This window comes from Lissotriton vulgaris, chromosome 5 (assembly GCF_964263255.1).
Source record: "Lissotriton vulgaris chromosome 5, aLisVul1.2, whole genome shotgun sequence".
In the NCBI taxonomy this organism is placed as follows: domain Eukaryota; kingdom Metazoa; phylum Chordata; class Amphibia; order Caudata; family Salamandridae; genus Lissotriton; species Lissotriton vulgaris.
Window position 1 is genome coordinate 1,605,256,711 of NC_141693.1, and position 21,523 is coordinate 1,605,278,233.

General features: G+C 41.8%; 1 protein-coding gene and 1 pseudogene across 2 annotated transcripts in view; one reads left to right on the plus strand and one right to left on the minus strand.

Annotated features, from left to right (window-relative positions):
• The window catches only part of DCAF11 (DDB1 and CUL4 associated factor 11), a 278,095-nt gene that overhangs the window by 77,487 nt on the left and 179,085 nt on the right, over positions 1-21,523 (minus strand). The gene's annotated exons all lie outside the window — the stretch shown is intronic.
• On the plus strand, positions 20,122-21,202 carry LOC147716806 (uncharacterized; annotated as a pseudogene).

Here is a 21,523-nt window from a genome sequence, read left to right on the forward strand (position 1 = left end):
TCCTCCTCATCTGGGATAGTTTTGTCATCCCCTTGAGGTTCTCCCTCCCCTAGATCACTGTCTACATCTGACTGAGGTGTAGCTGGTCTTGGTGTGGAAGGTGTAGGAATATTTGGCCTATTGTGAGGAATAGGAGAAGAGGGTGTGACTCTAGGACGAGGAGAAGCAGGAGGAGTTATATTCGTCCCCATTGTTCTCTTTTTTGAAGGAAGAGGTTTATCTTCTGACTGTTCACTCTTTCTCTTCTTCGTGACCACTTTCCCAGTTTGTGGATCAATAAACAAGATCTTTTGTTTGGGATCTGTCTGTTGCTCCTGAATCGGTACCGAGGGTCCTGGTTCCGAGAGCTGTTTTTGTTTTCGATCGTCAGATCTTGTTGTTTTCGACACCGAATGTCTGCTCGATTCCGACTTTCTGGGTATCGAGTGTCTTTTGGGCGATAAATCATATTTATGTTTCGACATGGAATGTTTCGATACCGAGCTCTCCTTTGTATGTAGCCTCGGTGCCGAAGTCGATGTCGCCCTTTTCTCGGATCCGACATGGTGGGAGTCCGAGTGTTTCGGTTTCAGTTTCGGTTTCGTTGCCGGGCCCGAGGGCGGGGCGTCGGAAACTTTTTTCAGCGGTTTGACCGGGCCCGAGGGCGGGGTCGTTACCGCACGGGGTCGGTTTTTCGGTAAGGGGACGTCGTCACTCACGGTTTGTTGCTCGAAGAGTTCTTCAACCTCCGACTGGTCCCCTTCCGACCCCAACTGGTCCTCTTCTTCCTCGATTTGTTCGTCTCCGAACAGCTCCGGGATCGCCTCCGCCTGCATTCTGGAAACCTCGTGTCTTCGAGCTCGGCGAATTCTAATCGTTAGCTTGGAGGAGAATGCTGCGCAGGCTTCGCAGTCCCTGGATTCGTGTTCAGGCGATAGACAGAGGTTGCACACCTCGTGTAGGTCCTTGTGTGGGAACTTAGCACCACACGTTGGACATTTTTTGAATGGAGTCCTTTCCATGGACTCCGGGCTTGACTGCGTCGAGAAAGGCTTCCTTTTCTTCGACGTAGATCCAAGTTTTTCTCTTCTATTTTGAATTTGTAACGCGTCGGAATGGAAATGAACGCGTTCGATAACAATACCGTCGAATTGGAAAGGGAATACGCGCCGAAAAATCACTTTCTTCTGAAGTTGATCTGGAGCATCTCGATCTTCATCCGAACCCGATGGCGGAAAAAAACAATCTAAGGATGGAGCCGATGCCCATGCGCACTACCAACCAAGGGAGGAGTCACCAAGATACAAAAGACTCTCCAAGAGAAAAACAAAGTGCAATCATCCGAGCCCAACACCAGATGGCGATCTATTCATAATGTACCATCTGCAGCCCATATGCCTCGAACATATATATATATGTGTGTGTGTGTGTGTGTGTGTGTGTGTGTGTGTGTGTGTGTGTGTGTGTGCTTATGCTACAAATAGCGTCTTCCAAGCACGGATATGTACTGCTATCTACTCTGATTCAGTCATGTGAATCTATGAAAGACACCCCAATACTGGAGAAGAACAATAGTTACTTGTAATCTGTAGTTCTCCAGTATATATATATATATATATCACTGAAAAAACCATAGGTTATAGACCATATATAGTTAGGAATTAGCATTTACAAAACCTTAAAAATTCAATGAAAAAACCATAGGTTATAGACCATATATAGTTAGGGATTAGCATTTACAAAACCTTATTTTACTCGCACAAAACCATTGAAATTCGCATATATAGTTAGTTGCACTAACTATATATCGCGCACCCGCAATCCACTGCTGATAATGTCACATATTACATCATTCATGACATGGTCAGTGACATCACTGATGACATTCCCAGTGACTGTATGTTTCTGTAAAGTTAAAATATGTCTTACATATTGAAGAATGAGTGGATGTATAAGTGTCTGGATGAAGGATTTAGTAGGTGCATGACTGACTGTATGAGAGAGTGATTAAATGTGTCTCACTGAGTGCATGGGTTAGTGACTAAACTGTCTTAATTTGTGCATCATTATGTCTGTTGTTCTGTAAACTGCTGCATGTGTTGATCAGTAGCTATATGAGTAACTATATGGGTTATTGATTGGTTGCCCAAGTATTTGTATGGGAGACTGAGTGTGTGTGTGTGGGTGGCTGGGAGGTGTATGACTCTGTGCATAGATGTGTGAGCAGTTGATTCACTAGATGTATGGGTTCAAAAGTGCATGTGGAAACAGCTGTATGGGCAGTTGACTGTGTGCATGAGTGTATTGGTTAGTGAATGGATATCTCAGTGCTACATGTCAAAGTAAGTACATATGTAAAACACAGTACATGTGAGAGTTGACATATATAAATAACTGTGCATAAGAGCCAGTGAATGTGTGAGTGGCTGTATGGATCATTGTGAACTTCAATCAAGAATTGTATAAAAGAGTCAATATGTGTTAGTATATGTTTGAATAAGTAAGGTGTGTATAACTGTATAGTTGAGGAAATTGAGGTGTGATTGATTCTGTGCATGACTGACTAGGTGTGTGAGTAACTCCATGGATGAGTGACAGTCTGTGAGTGTCTGTTTACACTGAGTGTATGTAAGGTTATATTAGAGTCTGAAGAGGTTCAACATATTATCACATGAATGATATCATCAGTGATGTGATCAGTGATCAGTAATGTCAAATGAGACGTCATTAGTGATGCCATGCACTCAGTGAGACACATTTAATCACTCTCTCCTACAATCAGTCATGCACCTACTAAATCTTTCATCCAGACACTTATACATCCACTCATTCTTTAATATGTAAGACATATTTTAACTTTACAGAAACATACAGTCACTGGATGATGTCATCAGTGATGTTGTCAGTGATGTCATTTGAGTTGTCATCAGTGATGTCACTGACCATGTCATGAATGATGTAATATGTGACATCATCAGCAGTGGATTGCGGGTGCGCGATATATAGTTAGTGCAACTAACTATATATGCGAATTTCAATGGTTTTGTGCGAGTAAAATAAGGTTTTGTAAATGCTAATCCCTAACTATATATGGTCTATAACCTATGGTTTTTTCATTGAATTTTTAAGGTTTTGTAAATGCTAATTCCTAACTATATATGGTCTATAACCTATGGTTTTTTCAGTGAATTTCAATGGTTTTTTAATAGTAAACATCAAAAGCTGTAAAAAGTATTTTTATTTTAATTCAAAATATATTTTATATGTTTTTAATAAAAAAAATTATGCATCTGCCAAACCCTGACCTCTTAATAGTGCACTGTGGTGGATATGATTTGGGCTCTATGACTGGGGTACGTCTTGAAATGCTTTTAAAGAACACCTTTCTTCAATTGATGACACTTTTTCCCCAAACTGCCTTGGTATATTCCAATATATGTCAAAGACAGAAATGTAAGTGGTTCAACCAATTTTTTCCACAATTTGAGAAAGAACGGAAACATGTGAATAAATCGGTTTCTGCTTACATGAGAGACTATGGAATGGCTTTAATTTACAACAATAACTTGCGTTACAACATTCAAGACATCTACAGAAGAGATGGTGTGCACTTCCCCGATGAAGGGAATAGAATATTCGTCCTTTATTTAAAAGTGTGCATTGGAACATACTTGTAGGTACCTAAATTAGCCACAGAACCCAATAGCTCTTTTCAGAGCTACCCTACCTCTGATCATTCAAAACGTTTATCTTTTTCTTACTTTTTTTTTTTCACCAAAGTACGCTCCCCGGTTCGCTTACCGGTGCGCGTACCGGGCGCTCCCCCCGCAAAATGTTTAAATTTTTTTTATTTTTTTATTTTTGCATGTATCAGCGTCCTAATCCCCCCTCCGAAAACCTAGAGGGTCACAAAGTGTCTACCGTGCCCCCTACCCATTCCGAACATTGTTTGTCCTCCATCTTGTGTCTCAATTCTACCGATACTCAAAATGGAGGTCTCCCGTTACGCTGCCGGTTTGCGTACAGGGGCGCGCACCGGTGAGCGCTCGCTAAAAAAAAGGTGGGAAAGTAATTTACAGAAAAACCACTAGAGACACTTTCATCAAATATAGAATAGCCCCTACTACATAGCAGTCCCTACCATTTACCCACATTTGATGGAATTCCATTGAGAAAATTATGCTGTAAGCCTGACTAAATATCCTGAGGTAAATTACCTAACAAAAACACTTATGAAGTGTTACAATTGACAACCAATCAAAATACTACTTTCAAAATCTTCTATTATTTCATGACATTTGATTGGTTATGTACCTGAATATATATAAAGAAAGAGAGAGAAAAACAGCCATTTTGACTACTACTTCCTGAAGTACATATCAAGTGCATTTCAACTGAGAACTTAAACTACTTTTTGAAAGGTAAGATGTTATTTTAAAAACTGAAGTATGTTCTGTACTTTAAGTTAATTAGGAAAACATTTTCTGATAGTTATATACTATCCCTCTGTAATACTTATAGAATCAGATAGACTTCTCTGTTTTAGTTATGGATGGAGTTAGGCTTGTCTTTTATAATTAAGAATTGACTTAGGCTTTATCACATACATTTTTTTTATATTTCTACTTCCAGTCTGATACCATACACTGCCCAAAGATAAAATCACTGTTTAAAAAACCAAACTACCTGTCTGTACTTAAACCCAACAGTGCCCTATCTGTACGGATATATTTTTTTTAAATTCATTTTACAGCACAAAAATGGAAGGAGAGAAAAAAAATAACAGAAAATGAATCAGAATTCTTTGATGAATCACGAGACTTTGAACTTCTGCAATGTGTTGAATCTGTGGATTTACTAATCGAAAATGAGACAAATTCTGACAAAGAATTATTAGAAGTTCTTTTTAATTTTGAAAACAAATCAGAAAAATAAATTTATATGTAATAATTCAAAAATTGTTTGAGACATTATTCATTTTTATATGTATTTTTTAAACTAGTAGCAAATTGATTATAATGTAAAATTAGACTTTAAATATACTGTGCAACTTTAAGTTTGCTCATAGTTACTTCCTTTCTTCCACTATATCATCTCCAATGTGTATTTAACATCTCTTTATCATCTCCTGCCTCCATGGTGTTTCTGCTTTCCTGACAGACTACGCTATGAATTCCATATACCACAATAACTTCTGAAACAACATGCAAGATATCTACAAAGGAAACAATGTATTTTTATTTTTAGACTCTGCATTGGTACCTACATGTTGGTACTTAAATAAAAAAAAATAAAAAAAACACAAAAAGAACAATCAATAAACATACAATATTTGAACATTCTTTCATCCTATTTTCCCAATATTACGCTTCCCGGATCGCTTCCCGGTGCGCGAACCGAGCGCTCCTCCCGCAAAAAAACAAAACCATATAAAAATTATTTTTTAACCCCGCGAGGCCCTTTTAAAGCCCCCTCATCAAACTTAGGGGGTCAGGGAGGATGTATTCTGCCCCCTTATGCTCATTTCCCCCTTTGTTTTTGCCACATCTTGTGTCTCGATCCTACAGAGACACAAGATGGCGGCCGCTCCGGATTGTTTAGAATGTTCACAGTCACCGGGGAGCCAATCCGCTTCTCCTAGCGAAGTTCCGTTACGCGTAAGTTACGCGAACCGGGGCGCTAACCGGGACGCTTTCACAGATATATCTGTTTTTTAAAACGTTATTTTCTCAAAATCCACTGGAGCACATATATTGAGACGTAGCAAAGGCACGTCGGGCAAACCATATCTACAATTTTACCAAGTTTCGTGTAAATCCATTAAGCCGTTCGAGCTAAAAGTGAGTCCAACCACCCTATGGAAAAATGAATGGGAAAACGCGTTTTGGGACCCCCCTTTTTTCTCGCCTCCCCCCTTGACGAAACCCCCCCAAATTTCCAGGGGCTGCTCGGAAACAAAATGTGCCATTTTCCTAAAAATTTCAGCCAATTCCGTCCACAAACGGCAAAGTTATTCGACATAGTATTTTCAGAAATCCCATAGGAAAAAAATCCTAACTATATATACCTACTGGCGACCGCCAGTAGGTAAGATGTTATATATATATATATATATTTCTTTCAAGAATCAGTTCAGTACGAATTGATAGCCCGGACACTTTTTCTGTGCAAATATAGTATAGATTTATTGGCAACAACAACGCGTTTCGGCGGTTAAGCCTTGATCACGCTTGATTCTTGAAAGCTGTAATTGGGATTGCTGGTGCCCGGCTCGGACCGCCCGCCGACAGTGCTTCTCCACTACCGGCACTCGTGAAAAGAAAAGATATGTGTATATATATATATATATATATATATATATATCTATATATATATATATATATATATATATATATATATCTATATATATATATAGATATATATATCTATATCTATATATATATATCTGTCACAGAGGGAGCACAGATTAGCCGGTGCCCACGTCGAGACCAGGAAGTGTCTTGTTTTTATTCCACACGAAGAAAAAGTCGTGGCACTCCTCTTGGTAGCTTTTAAATATGGTTTATTTCAGATTGTGGTAACCTACGCGTTTCGAACCGTAGTTCCTGTTCACTGCACTGTTATACATTTGTCCCTTCGCGGTTCCACATGACTGTGTGTCAACTTTCTTGTTGAAGAGAAAAATATTGTTGTGTAGACACAATGTGATCATTTCAATCAGCATCTTCAAATGTTCCAGTTCATTTATGGGTCGTCGTTGGAGGAAATATTGGATTGCCTGTTTGCCTATTTCGTGGTTGATGTAGGTGTATAATGATATAACATTAATCGTCACTAGAAGATATGTGGGTTGCCACTCGGTGTTCATGAGTATGCGTAAGAAATCGCCAGTGTCCTTCAAGTAGGAACTTAAGGTTGGCACGATTGGAGCTAGGAAGTGATCTACGTAGGTTGAGATGTTTTCATAAAGGCTGCCACAGCTGGAAATGATGGGTCGTCCAGGTGGTTTGTTCAATGTTTTATGGACTTTCGGGAGAAAGTAAATGGTGGGAGTGATGGGATTATCCACCATTAAGAATTTTTCTCATCCTCAGTCTAAAGTCCCTTGCTCTGCCATAGATCCAGTTTCTTCCTTAGATCCATTGTGAGTTCTTGGATAGGGTTCTTTTGTAAGATTTTGTAATTGCTTGTGTCATTTAATTGACGCATGGCTTCCTCTATATAGTCGTTTTTCTCCAAGACAACTATATTACCGCCTTTATCGGCAGGTTTTATTTCCATAGTCTTGTTATTCTTCAGGGTTTGTATGGCCATGCATTCTTTTTTGCTCAAATTCTCCCATTCTTTTTGATTTCCATTGTTTTGCATTTTATCGAGATCTCCTATCACTAGATCATGGAATATGTCGATTTTATTCCCAGGGTATAAGGCAGGGCAGAATTTGGATTTCTTTTTGAATCCTGTCACTATTCGTTTGCTGGTATGTATTCCCATCTCTTCCAGAACTTTTGTGTTTGAGATCTGGGAGTCTGTTATTTCATTTGCCAACTCATATGCTGTTCGAAGTTGAGGTATTTCCGCTATTTTGTATTTTGCTTCTGGGTCTTCTGTTGGTATATTTGGACTCTGAGTGGTTACTCTATTCGTTGTAAATTTCATTAAGTATTTTTTGAGTGTCTAATTTTCTTATATATTTATAGAGATCTATTTTGTTATCTATGAGATCCTGGTGTATTTCTGGGCAAAATGATAGTCCTTTGTTAAGGTGATCTTTCTCACTTCCTGTCAACGTGTATCTTGATAAGTTGATGACTAAGTCGGGGGTCTTATGGTTGGTGGTGTTTATTTCCTTTCCACCGTGCGCGTTCCCAAATTGTATCAGCCGCTTCTGTCGTTTGCCTCTTCTTGTTTTTCGTCTCGGTCTCTTGAGGGAAAAATCCCCTCCCACTTGCTCTCGTGCGACCTGCCCCTCGACCTCTTGGTGTGCCCCGGGATGTCTGCTGCTCCTGGTAGAGCAGCTTTATCTCGTCTAAAAAAGAAAACTTTTATGGCCCAATTGATCTCTGCTCCCCCTCACTCAGATCCGATTCAGACTCACTCATTGACTGAGCAGTCGTTGGGTCAATTTGTGATTTTCATTGTTGCTTGAAAACTTCGAATTTCTTCGCAAATGTCAAAATTGTGCCAAACTCGTAGTCATCCTCATCCCTGCGAAATTTTCTTTGCTTCCTGTTTTGTACTTCATCCTAGTGCTTGTCTAGATTACGTTCCATGTCTGTTCTTAATTTTTTGATTGTGCCGCTATCTTCTTTGGCTGCGGATATTTGACTTTCGATTACTGCTATATTTCGGTGTAATTCCTCTACTTCCTTTCTCGAAGTATTTTATCATTATTAACATCATGTTCTTTGAACACTCCATATTATTCTTACCCCACTCCTCAAGCATGTCAGGCTTGGTATCCGGGTGATTTGGAAGTGTAAATATACGCAATCCTCGCGGCACCATGTTGCACTCCACATATTTTTCTAGAGTGATTATTTCCCATCCCCAGGAAATTTCCTTGCGCGTCAGTTTTTCTAGTTGCATGAATAATTGATTGATAGTTGTGACTGTAGGTTGTGTTGCCTTTCCAGTCTCATACGTACGCTTCGTTGTTCCCGTGCCCCTTTGGAACATACTCTCAGCTTTTGACATTCTTTTTGCTGCTCTTTCTTCCATTGTCTGTCAGTGTTCAGTGTATCGTGTAATCTTCGTTCTGGCCCTTGTGCTTAATGTAGCTGTTGTTTTTTCCTCCTCAAATCGGTGTACAATTTGTGGGACAAGTTTAGTAACACGAGGGTTCTTTAACTTAAAAGGGGCAATTGTTATTTTAGCCCCATTCCACAGTCTGAGCAATGCTGCCAAGAGAGGTTTCTGCTGAAAACCAGTTTTATTTTCAGATAGATACGGCTTCACAGTAGCCGATGGTTTCCGCCTTACACCTTGGAATGAATCAGACACTTAGTCACATAGTTACATACATGATCAACACACATTGATCATTCAATTTACGGCTTAGCCTTGAATTTGAATATACTCAACACTTAATCATTAAAGTGGCACAATGTGTAATGGAATTTAATAACACCGCTACATCACTCCACCAATAGAACCATAATACATTAATATGGCCAAATGATTAAGTTTCATCGAAACGACGCACACACGCACTACATGGCCCATGATACATCTACGGGCCAAAATTGGGGGAAAGGACTATAGGAAATAGTGTAATTTCAGGTGGTTAATTCACAGCGGTGACCAGGGCTCTCAGCCCTAGTAATGAGAGAGACACTTAGTCACACAAATTACATACACGATCAATACAAATGGTAAAGCGAAATTGATCAATTCATAGCCTTGCCTTAGATACAAATGCACCAAATATGCACTCTCAAGATCGGCGCAAGGTGTAATGTAATTGAATAACACCGCTATAGCATTCTACTGACAACACAAAACACAATAACATAAACATGATCGTTTGATAAAGTTTTATTCAAATGTATAAACTACATGGCCCACAATGCACCGGAACAACCATTGGGTGTAGCCTTATAAATAAAGAAACTGAAAAGGGACAAATGTATAACACTGCCGTGAACAGGAACTACGGTTCGAAACGCGTAGGTTACCACAGTCTGAAATAAACCATTTTTAAAAACTACCAAGAGGAGTGCCACGACTTTCTTCATGTGGAATATATATATGAAAATCACATGACCATATAATAGAAATATCACATTCCTAAAAACATGAAAGAATTCAGTAACATGAGCATGGACATAATAATAAGCATGAAAAAAGCGTCTGACAAGCAGTAAGAGGAGGAGGGAAACAGAGGCTCACCTTGTCTGAAAAGATTACGAAGAACTGCTTGACCCACTGAAGCATCATTCTCGCTGGCTGCGTCCAAACAATAGTGTTTGGTGAAAGTACGCCTGCTGGCCCAGGTTGCCGCTCTGCAGATGTGCTGAAGAGGAACTCCAGCAAAAAGAGCAGTCGAGGAAGACATGGCGCTCATTGAATGAGCCCTTGGCGTTGTCTGCAAAGGTCTTCCTGCTTGTGTATGACAAAAGTCAATAGTTGCAGAGATCCATGTTGCTATTGTTTGTTTAGACATTGCATGACCTTGACGAATTGTTCCATAGGCAACGAACAATTGATCCGATTTGCGCATTGCAGAAGTCCTTTGTAAGTAAAACTTCAAACACCTTTGGATGTCTAGTGTATGCAATGCCCTTTCCGCAGGGGATTACGGGTTAGGAAAGAATGTTTTTAAGACGACTGGCTCATTCAGGTGAAAGTCCAAAGGCACCTTATGCATGAATTTTGGATTCGTGCAGAGTACTACTGAATCGGACGTGAACTGCAGAAAAGGTGGCTGGACCGTGAAAGCTTGGACATCACTGACTCTTCTAGATGAAGTTAAAACCAATAAAAGTGACACCTTCTATGTTAGAAATTGGTTCAAAAGGATGGCGCATGAGTTGCGCTAACACCACATTTAGATGCCACGATGGCGGTGGACGACGAACAGGAGGGAACATTCTGAAAAGTCCCTTGAAGAACTGTTGTATTATTCTGGAAGAATAGAGTGAAGTGGACCCATCCTGGTGGTACCTTGAAATGGCTGCTAGGAAGACCTTTAGAGTTGCGTGCGATAATCCCGACCTTGCCAGATGTCGGTAATATCTGCTCTGGCTTATCTAGAAAAGGATGAATTCCAGCTGAGTGCCACCAGACACAGAATCTCTTCCATTTAAGTCTGTATGTTTTAATCGTAGCAGGTGCTCTAGCTTTGGCTAGCACCTCTTTGCAATCTGGAGGCAAATTCAGGTGGGCGAATTCAAGGTACTCAGGCGCCAAGCTGCTAATTTCAGAGATGTCGGGTCCGGGTGGTAAATCTGACCATCCTGGATGGAGAGGAGGTCCGGAATCGGTCGAAACTGTATTGGTTCGCACTCTGATAGGAGAAGGAGCTCGGTGAACCAGTATTGGCGAGGCCATCTGGGGGCAATCAGGATCAGACGACAAGGTTCTTTCTTCAACTTCCGAAGAACCCTGGGAACCGACGGTATCGGAGAAAAGGCGTAAGCATATATTTGATACCAGTTGATCAAAAACGCATTCCCCTGAGAGTCTTTGTGGGATGCCAGCTCGCAAAGAACCGGCATTTGCTGTTCTCTTTGGTCGCAAAAAGGTCTAGATTCGGATGACCTCACTGCTGAAAGATACGATCCACTGTGGGTTGGTGTAGTTCCCATTCGTGGGTGGACACCTTTGTCCTGCTGACAGTGTCCGCAAGAACGTTTGCCGTTCTGGAACATGGACCGCCAGTAGATTGGTTCTGTGTCATATTGCTCATGCCCATATTTCTTGGGCTTCCCGAGACAGAAGAGTCGATCTTGTTCCTCCCTGTTTGTTCAAATAGTGCATGCTTGTAGTATTGTCTGTGCGCACCAATACTGTGGCCCCTTGAACAATTGCGCAAAAGGACTTGAGGGCTCAGGAAGATGGCTCTCCGCTCCAACAGATTGATATGCCTGAGTTTCGGTTGAGGACTCTATTTCCCGCTGATAGTTAGCCCCTGAAGATGTGCTCCACAACCTTCGAGGGATGCGTCCGTGATGATTGTAAAGTTTGGTGCGTCTTGGAGGAACGCGTAACCCTGTTGCAAATTCTTTCTCTCAATCCACCAGAGAAGATTTTCTCCGATACGAGGGGTGATCCGAATGAGGTCCTCGAGATCTGCAGCCATTGCAGGCTGAGCTCTTCTTGAAGAGGTCTCATCCTTAGACGGCATTTCGGTATCAAAGGAATGCAGGAAAAGACCATCTCAGAAAAGATTTGAATTGTTGGGCTGAAACTGACCTTTATGAAAGTAAGCTTCGAGCAATGTCCTGTATCTTGTCTTGTCTCTTGTCTGGCACGAAAGCTTGGACTAACTGTGTGTCCAGGGTTGCTCCCAAGAAAGCTCGACTTTGGGACGCTTCTAGTTGTGACTTGTTGTAATTGACAGAGAGACCCAGTGATTGGAAGAGGCACAGACACCGTTGGATATGGTTGCTTGCATTTGTGTAAGAATTCGCCTTGATAAGGCAGTCATCTAAGTATGGAAAAATCTCTATTCCCTCCAGCCGGAGGTGTGCTGCTACTGGAGCCAGGACCTTCGCGAACACCCTGGGTGCCGAGCGTAGTCCAAAGGGAATGACCTTGAACTGATAATCCCTGCCAGCCACTATGAATCGTAGGAATTTCCTGTGCCGAGGCAAAATGGGGATGTGGAAATATGCATCTTGGAGATCTAAGGTGCCATGTATTCCCCCTCCGAAAGAAGATGCAGTATTTCTTGAAGTGACAGCATCCGAAACGTCAGCTTTTTCAGGTACTTGTTTAGAGCACGGAGATCCAGCATTGGACGCCATTCTCCATCTTTATGAGAAAGAATCTGGAGTAGAAACCTGCTCCTCTTTGAGCCCGAGGAACCTTTTCTATTGCTCCTTTCTGTAACATCAAATTGATCTAAGAAAACAACTCCTTGAGATGAGCTGGAGGTGGGCCCTTCGGGGGTACGTTTGGAGGGAGCTTTTTGAATTCGAGGGAATGGCCCTTTGGCGACAATGCCCAGGACCAACTTGTCCGAAGTTATTGAGGACCATTTTGAGAAGAAATTTGAGCTTTTTCCTCCAATCTTTTTGTGAGGCTGCGGCAGTAGCGGTGGCAGGAGATGACACTCATTGTCTTTTATCCTTCCCACGATAGGCAGGCTTCCTTTTGTTTTGGGAATAATTGGCGTTGCGCTGACCATAGGACTGGTAACGCTGGCCTTGATAACGTTGATTCCCTTGCCTGTAGGAGGACTGCCGACTATAACGTCCTCTATTAGAGGACGATCCACGTCCTCTCGCACCTCGAAAGGGCGGCTTCCGAAATTGTAAGGTGCCCAGGGATCTAGCTGTTTCCGTCTTGATTGTTTGAAGGGCTTCTTCAATATGCGGGCCAAACAAAAACTCTCTGCCGTAAGGCATGTCCAATACCTTTGCTTGAACCTCCTGGCGGAACGCAGTCGCCTTTAGCCAGCCCTGTCTACGTAAAACAGTAGTCTGAATCCAGTTGACACAACATCAACTGCAGAGTCGATCATCTCCGCCGAGATCCTTTCACCTTCCTACAGGATTTTCAAAGCCTCAGACTTGGAGGGCTCTGGAAGCATGTTGATATATGGCAAGATGTCAGACCACATTTGCCGGTCATATCTGCCCAGTATGGCCAATGATTTAGCAGCCCGGACTGTGGTCGCTGACATTGTTGACACACGCTTACCAATTGCATCAAGACCCCTGCCGTCTCTATCCGGTGGGGGTGCGATTGGAGCGGAAGGGTTTCTGGACTGCTTCTGTGCAGCTTGTATGATTACTGAATCTAACTTTGGTTGTCCTTTAAGGCAAGCTGGAGACTTCTATGGAGCCTTATATTTCTTATCTATCCTTGGCAGGACTGGAGGAATAGATGCAGGAGTAGACATGACTTTAATCCCCTCCTTCCAAATGAAATCGGTAATAGGTATCGATTTAACTTGTCTCCAATTAGCTGATTCTAGAAATCGTAAAGGAAGCATTCTTGTTGTGTAGCTTCCATGTTGATATGAAAGTGTTTTGTAGCTCTCTCAATGAGAAGATGAAATCCTCCTACGTCAACCAGAGGTGAATCAGCAGTAGCCGGAGGTGAAGGAGAAGGTGTCTGAACTTGATAATCGTCCCACTCCGACACTATGGAACCTTCATCAACTTCCCCTTCTTCTCTCTCTTCATCCTCAGAAGAATGTGGTTCTTCAGGCTGATCGGATACTACAGGTGGGGGAGACATTGGAGGTCTAAAATCCGATATTGGCTTTTGCACCACAGGTGTAGGAGGTACAGAGTCCGCTGACTCCAACGGTGGAAAACGCCTGTAATAATTGTTGAGCGTATGCTGAAGATTTGTTAACAATACTACTGGCATCTGAGCGGAGGGAACAGTTGTGACAGGAGATGACAAGCTCAGGCGAATGATGGTCGTCCTGGTCGTCGTCCTGGTATTTGATTTTCAATTCAGAAGGACTTGTAGCCGTACCAAACCTTTCATCCATATCCGATTCCTCCTCACTGTCATGAGAGTCCAGTATCTTGTCAGGGACTTGAAGTGGTACCTTTTGAGGCGATAGGCATATTGGAGCATGTACGAGCCACAGTGAATAAAGACAGAGGAAACGCAGTGGCCAAGCATATGGAGACACACCATAATGCCAACTGGAAATTACTGAAATTCATGGTATTGGAACCAATGTCTTTGTCAGAAAGAGGCGGCCACCGTGAAAAATTGTTGCGACAAAAGGAGTCGCGCCATATTTTGAACTTTTGGACCATGACTCCTTTTGGACTGAATCAGTCAGAAGAACTGTACATACACATATAAACATTAAAATACCAGATGAACTTCTCAGAACACTCCTTAAACACTTATCCCACAACCCACGCAATCAAACTTAATGAAACATGGTACTTGACCCATGAATAGGAGGTCAAACATACACGTAGGCCCACTGGAGGGCGGTAAGGACATGAAATGCATGTGGACATTGTTACAAGCTCCCACAATGAAATTTATATTGAAGTTTTCTATGTAGGGAGGTGATACACAAAGTAAAATGAATTGCAATCACTCCAAGTATCATTATTGTGCATGAAATGAATGTCAATAACTAAAAACTTATTGTGAATAATTGTGGGGAAATGTATAAACAGGAACTACAAGTCCCAGAATTCCTATCATGGTGACAGGAACAAGGCCAATCATGTGATTGTTGTGGGCGGGATCTCCTTTTTAAAATATGATCAGTAAACAGTGGTTAGCAACCGTGAACAAGGTAGAAGGAGCTACCGAAACGCGTTGGTTTTTGCTGTGTAAAAATGCTGCAATGGATTTAAGAATAAATTAAATCTGTCTACTAAACTACGAGTGACTGGATTGGCGGCTTTGTTGGTTTTCTTTGGAAATAGTTGTTGGAATTGGAAGCGGTTTGTGCTCTACCGCAGTAAGCCACACACCAACTGAGTAGCGCCGAATACGGGAAACCCGGGAGCCAACTCGTTGTAATATATATATATATATATATATATATATATATATATATATATATATATATATATATATATATATATATATATATATATATATATATATATATATATATATATATATATATATATATATATATATATATATATATATATATATATATATATATATATATATATATATATATATATATATATATATTTTTTTTTTTACTTCATCATTTTGTCACAAAGGTAACATCATATGCATTAGTGTACACAGTTGTCAGCAGTATGTAATAAAGGAGCTTGTACGGTCAGAGATCTGAATGTTTCAAATATAAACAACAAAGAGGTCTAGCCCAGCGTCAATGCATTGTTTAGTGGTTAGCAGTTCATACAATCCGAGGAGTGGGACACCTCATCACAATGTGTGATTGTCATAGCCGAGAACATGGTACATAAGATCTGTAAATTTGAAATAGAATACACTCTGGGAGGGCGAGGAGACCGATATTGCAGTGTTTGGGTTGTGAGTTAGAGCCCTTCTAACCAATCCCGGTGGGAACTATGCCTTGCTCCAGCTGGGAGGCAGAGTGGCGCTGTCGAGATGTAAGGTAGGTTCGGAAAGGACCCCATATGTCTCTAGGACGTGATGAAGAGGACACTGTAGTGGAGTACACCTCGCTCTTTGTGTTGCAAGAATCCAAGCTATCCAACCTGAACTGTAGGTACTGTCTTGCGGCCCCAGTGGATAGCCACCTCTCTCTTGGCCAACAAAAGACTAAGGGCCTCAAGCTTCCGAACCTTTTTGGGAAAGTTAACCACGTAGCCCAAGACAGCAATTTCGGGTGTAGGGTCAATTGGTAAGTTGATAATGTCGCCCAATGTTTTGCGTACCGCTTCCCAATATGATTGTAAGCAAGGGCAGGTCCATGCTAAGTGGGCGAAGTCAGCTTGTGGGCCTCACATTTTTGGCAGCAAGGGGGTCTGCTCGAGTCTAGTTTGTGCACTCTGGTAGGTGTGATGTATATTCTGCGTAGAAATTTGAAGTGAAGTAGTTTGTGTCGGCTGTTGAGGGAGACATCTTTCATGACTGCATAGCAGGCTGCCCACTGGTCGTCTGTTATCTGGCTACCCAAATCCCCCTCCCAGTCCCTGCGGATCTTGCCGTCATTTACAGGCATGAGTCTCACGCATGCTTTGTACAATTTGAAGATGAGGTGGACCCCCAGTTCGCTTTCAATAACCAGCGATAAGGGGGCTAACGATTCTGGATCAAGGGGAAAGCCGGGCAGTGTGGTGCGCATAGCTGATTCAATTCGCCCCAGTACAAACCTGTCCATAAATGTGGTGTTAGGGAAGCGGGTGTCGTCACTCACCACATAGGCGTGGCAGTGCGGGAACAAGTCTCCAGTTTTTGTAATGGTAAATTTGGTTAAAGTGCGTTGCACAACCCGCTATTGGTAACCAGCGTGCATTAGGGAGTGGTAAGGCTGTTGAGTACAGGGTGGCCCTGTTAGTGACCCGCCAAAGCTTTTCCCAGGCTCAACTAGTTGTGAAGACTGTCTGAATGTCGTTTGTGTCTCTGGGGAGGCCTTTGGGGAGGACAGTGGATAATTTTTTGGGGAGGATAAGGTCAGACTCTGGGCGAAGGAAAGGGATCCTGGTGTCTGGGTGATACCAAGCATATCCGTAGCTACACTGAGTTACTAGATTATACAAATGGAGATCAGGCCCCCCGTAGCCGCCTTTGTCATAAGGGAGAGTGAGTACTTGCCAGTGAACTCGGTCCGTTTATCACCCCAGAACAATCGTATCAAGTGTGATCTGAATGTCGAGAAAGGAAGGGGTACGGAATATTGTTGAAAGGTATACAAATTTGGGGAGGATCCGGATGATGGCTACCCTGCCTGCAATAGACAGCAGCAACCTCAGCCATCTGTCAATTTGTGTCTCCAGGGTGGCAATAGTCTGTCCATAATTGAGGCAAACTATCTGATTTGTGTCTAAGTGTATGTGTATACCCAAATATTTAACAGAATCAGCGCACCATTCCAGTGGGAACTCAAGCTCCCAGGGAGTCATACTGGGTGTTAGGGGGAAAATCACGGACTTATGCCAGTTGATGCCAAGGCCAGAATGCTGACCAAAATGGAAAATCTCTTGTATGAGGGGATCTAAGTTGACCTGTGGTTCCCGAACATAGAGGATGGTGTGGTCCGCATAAAGTGAGACTAGGAGGGGGCCTGTATTAAATTGCAAGCCTCTCCGTAGATTTGTTTCTGTAAGTGCCTAACTAGGGGGTCCATAGCAAGAATAAATAGTAAAGGCGTCAACGGGCAGCCCTGTTGTGTGCCCCGGGACAGTGAGAAGGGTCGGAAGAGCGGGCAGTTGAACCAGAGACGAGCCGTTGGGAGGTGATAAAGCACTGCCGTGGTTGCCATGAAACCCAAAGGTATTCCCATAAGTGACCGACATAAAAAAAGGGCCACTCTCAAGAATTGAACGTCTGTGTTCGGGCCATATGTGCACACCAGAGCTACCCAGTGTCCCATCAATTTCCCAACTACAATGGTATATCTGCCCTCACCGTCGCGTACAATCATGCGTGGGCTGGAAGGGACCCTCTTGTGTATAAAAATGGCAGTGCCCCTAGCTTATTTGCTAATATTAGCAAAACATCTGTGTGCGCCCTAACAAAGTGAAGCGTGCGGGGTCAGATGTGGGCAAGTGGGTCTCCTGTAGAAAGGCAATGTCAACTTTATGGCGCAGTAAATAGTGTAGGACATAACGCTTCTTGCGGTTATCATTAAGGCCCCGGTTGCTCCATGGCATGAAAGACAGGTCGGAGGGTCCACTAATACTACGTAGCTGGGCCATTGAGGGGTCGGAACTAGAATGTAAAATGCGGTTTGTAGCCATTCAATGGGAAGTTTGACTATGATCAAACATATGAGCAACCAGACGTGACCAAATAAAAACAATTGTCCACCCACCCACCTCCCACCACCCAGCCTCACTACCCAATCAGTAAGGCACAACTAATATTGTCAAATATACCAAAAGTACCAATCGATGTAATAAGAAAATGCAAAAAGCCCAAAAAGGTACATCTGTAAACTCAGAAACAAAACCACGGTGTACACCAGCTGGGGGTGGTAACGCCACGTCAGCTGACCAGCAATCTGGAACAGTGAGTGGTGAGGTGTGATATCCCAAAGTTCTCATGGAGCGGTAGGAAAAAAGGGCATCAGGGTGTGATCAGCCAGAGCCAGTCCCAGAGAAAAGTTCCATGCTGGCCTTCGAAGCCGCTGTGTAACAGAGAGGGTCTAGCGGCATCTGTGACTGCCTGAGTGTTGTGCTTGTGTGTGCGGCAGAATCCCTGCACCTCCTGGGTTGGGTCAGGGGCCCAGTGTACGGTAGGCGTGCGCCCCAGTACAAAACCAGGGGTGAAGGAGTCTCTCCCAAACATGTCAGCCAGCAGTGTCCCAACAAAACGCCCATACAGCCCTTGGCGGTGGATTCCAGCACTCCCAAAATCTGTATTTTGTTCCGCCACTGCACGCTTGGTAGTTTAGTCTGCCCTGTTCCCATGATGCACTGGGCCAGGGACAGACTGATTTGCATATAGCCAGGTTCTGAGCTGGGATGGTGCAGTGAGATAAATAACGGTGATGGATCAAGCCCTGATCTTTGGACTGGTGTGGTGATGTCTTCTTTAAGAAGAGAACTTTCTGATGTTTGTGTGACATCATGAAAGATTCTTTTGCAAGCAGTTGAAGCTGAGGGTCACTGAAAGCTGTATCTGAATAAATACTTCTTCAATTTTACCAAGTTTTAAGTGTGATTACTACACTTTTCATGGCGACGAGGACAACTGGATCGCTGCGCAGGGGGCGGTGTACACAGTGACCTTCACCCCTGGATTTTAGCGGTAAACTGAGAGAATTCAGAAGAATTGTATTGAAAACCGTGAGTTTGAAATTTATTCTGTGGTGCTTTTATTGGATAATTCAGCGACTAATCTGATTAAAAGCAAAAGAAGAAGCTAATTTTCTTGAAGAAATCAGCTAAATAATTTAAATGACTTTAGTTTTGGATCCTAACCATTGTTTGTGCATCCTCACTTATATAAGGATTATTCAACTTAATATACTCATTTAAACAACTGATGGCTTTATCCAAGACTTTTTACAAAATATATGACATTTCTATTTCAAAGCGCATATTTGGAAATCCTGTTTGATTAGCTTTTGAAATTTACTGTGTCACTGCGCACATTTAAGCACTGTAATGCTCTGTAATGCTGATAGAAGATAAATATTGCGCGTAGAAGAGCCGGCTCTAATTGAAGATACACTTTGCGTCTAAAGAAAACTGTTAATCCTAGCCTGGTGTGCTTCCAATTGAATGTAAACACCATGGCTATTTGAGCGTGAAGGAGCGCATGCAATTCAGCGCAAACTGTGTTCTTTTGAAAGTAATCATCGCGTGTGGCCGAGCGTGAGGGAAGCTCGTGCTGGGAGCGCTTGCCGACTGGATGATTAAAAAAAAAACAACATCGTGTGTGGCCGAGCGTGAGGGAAGCTCGTGCAGGCAGCGCTTGCCGACTGGATAATTAAAAAACAACATTAAATTGTTTTAAAACGTCTGTCATCATTACCTGAGGCTGCATTGCTCTATGAAGAGTCATTTCCTGTTCCTGTTCTGACATACTAGAAAGAAAAGGAGGACTAAAGCTTGATGCCTGCCTGATACTTTTATAAGGAAATAAAAACAAAAAGAGGACTAACTCGCTTTTTCTACAGTAAAAGGAGGAATATACAAAGGAGATTTTGATATTCTGGACTAGAATAATTATTATTCTAGATAGTTATTTTAAATTGTTATTTTAGATAGTTATTTTGAATTGTTATTTTAATTCATTATTTTAGCTTATTATAGTAGTTTGTTGTGTTAATTATTTGTGGTAATTTATTATTTTAAATCTATTACAGGTATGTCAGATCAGGGGATGTCAGCACCACCCACCTTTTTACCGATCCCAGGTGAACCATCTATTCCCTGGAATAGGTGGAAAAATATATTTTTTACTTATTTGTTAGCGATTGGTGGGGATAAATATGGTCCCTTAAGGAGACAAGCCATTTTATTACATCACTTGGGAACTGAAGGTAGAAGAATTTATGATGATCTACCTGAAATTTCCTTGGGAGTTGGGAATGGACATCCAATTAATGTTTATGACATGTCTCATGATGTTAGAAAAGCATTTCACTCCTAAACTAAATGTAGTTTTTGAACGACATAGGTTTTTCTGTCGCACTCAATCACAAGATGAGGATATAATAAACTATGTAGCTGCTTTACGAGGTTTAGCGGTAACTTGTGATTTTCAGGGTTTAATGGATTCTTTAATTCTTGATCAAATTGTTAGGTGCACGAAAAACAAAAAAATCAGAGAAAGACTTTTATCTTTGGATCCAACTCTTGATGAAGCTATTCAGATCGCAAGAAGCATGGAGAATACTGATGTTTGGTTAAAAGACATTGATGTTGGAAAATCAAGCAACAAAGACGTTGTTGCGGTCGATGTTGAGGAAGTGAAGGACAAGAAAGAAATTAAGACATTTGATAATAAGGCCAGTACAAATAAGTTGCCTGAGAAAAGGACAATTGTTTGTTATAGGTGTGGTGGACCAGGGCATATTGCCACAAGTCCAACCTGCGAAGCAAGGAATTCGATTTGTAGAACTTGTGGAAGGAGGGGACATTTGGCTAAAATGTGTAGAACAAAATTGCGTCCTGCACAACAATCTAATGTTAAAGTAGTAGAAAACCTTGGTGTGGTACATGAAGATGTGATTGTTGCAATTGATGAATGTGATATTTTTAATGAAACTAGTAATGACAATGTAGTTGGGTGTAATAATATTGAGGGTACCAATGGTGTTGTGGTAAAAAGAGAAAGCACTGACAAGCTTGAAAAACCACATTGTGAAATTATGATTGGAAAATCTATGGTAAATGTCCTAGTTGATTCACTATTATTTGTAAAATGGTTTTCATTGAACAAATAAAGGGGCGAATAACTGACCTACTACGATCTGATATAAAAGCAGTTGGATACGGAGGAAAAACTATCAATATCATTGGAATGTTGTGGAGTGATATTACTTTTAAGGGGAATGCTGTTCATGGGAGAGTATACATATCTGAAGATGGTTCCAATTTGTTAGGTTGGCGGCACCAAAAGGAGCTAAATATAATTCTCAATCCAAATAGTCAAGAACCTGTGATGGTCGTAGAAAGAGTGTGTGAGATTGAGACAGAGTGGAGTGAAAAATTCATGTCTGGATTCCCAAATGTTTTTACAGACAAATTGGGTTTGTTGAAGGGTT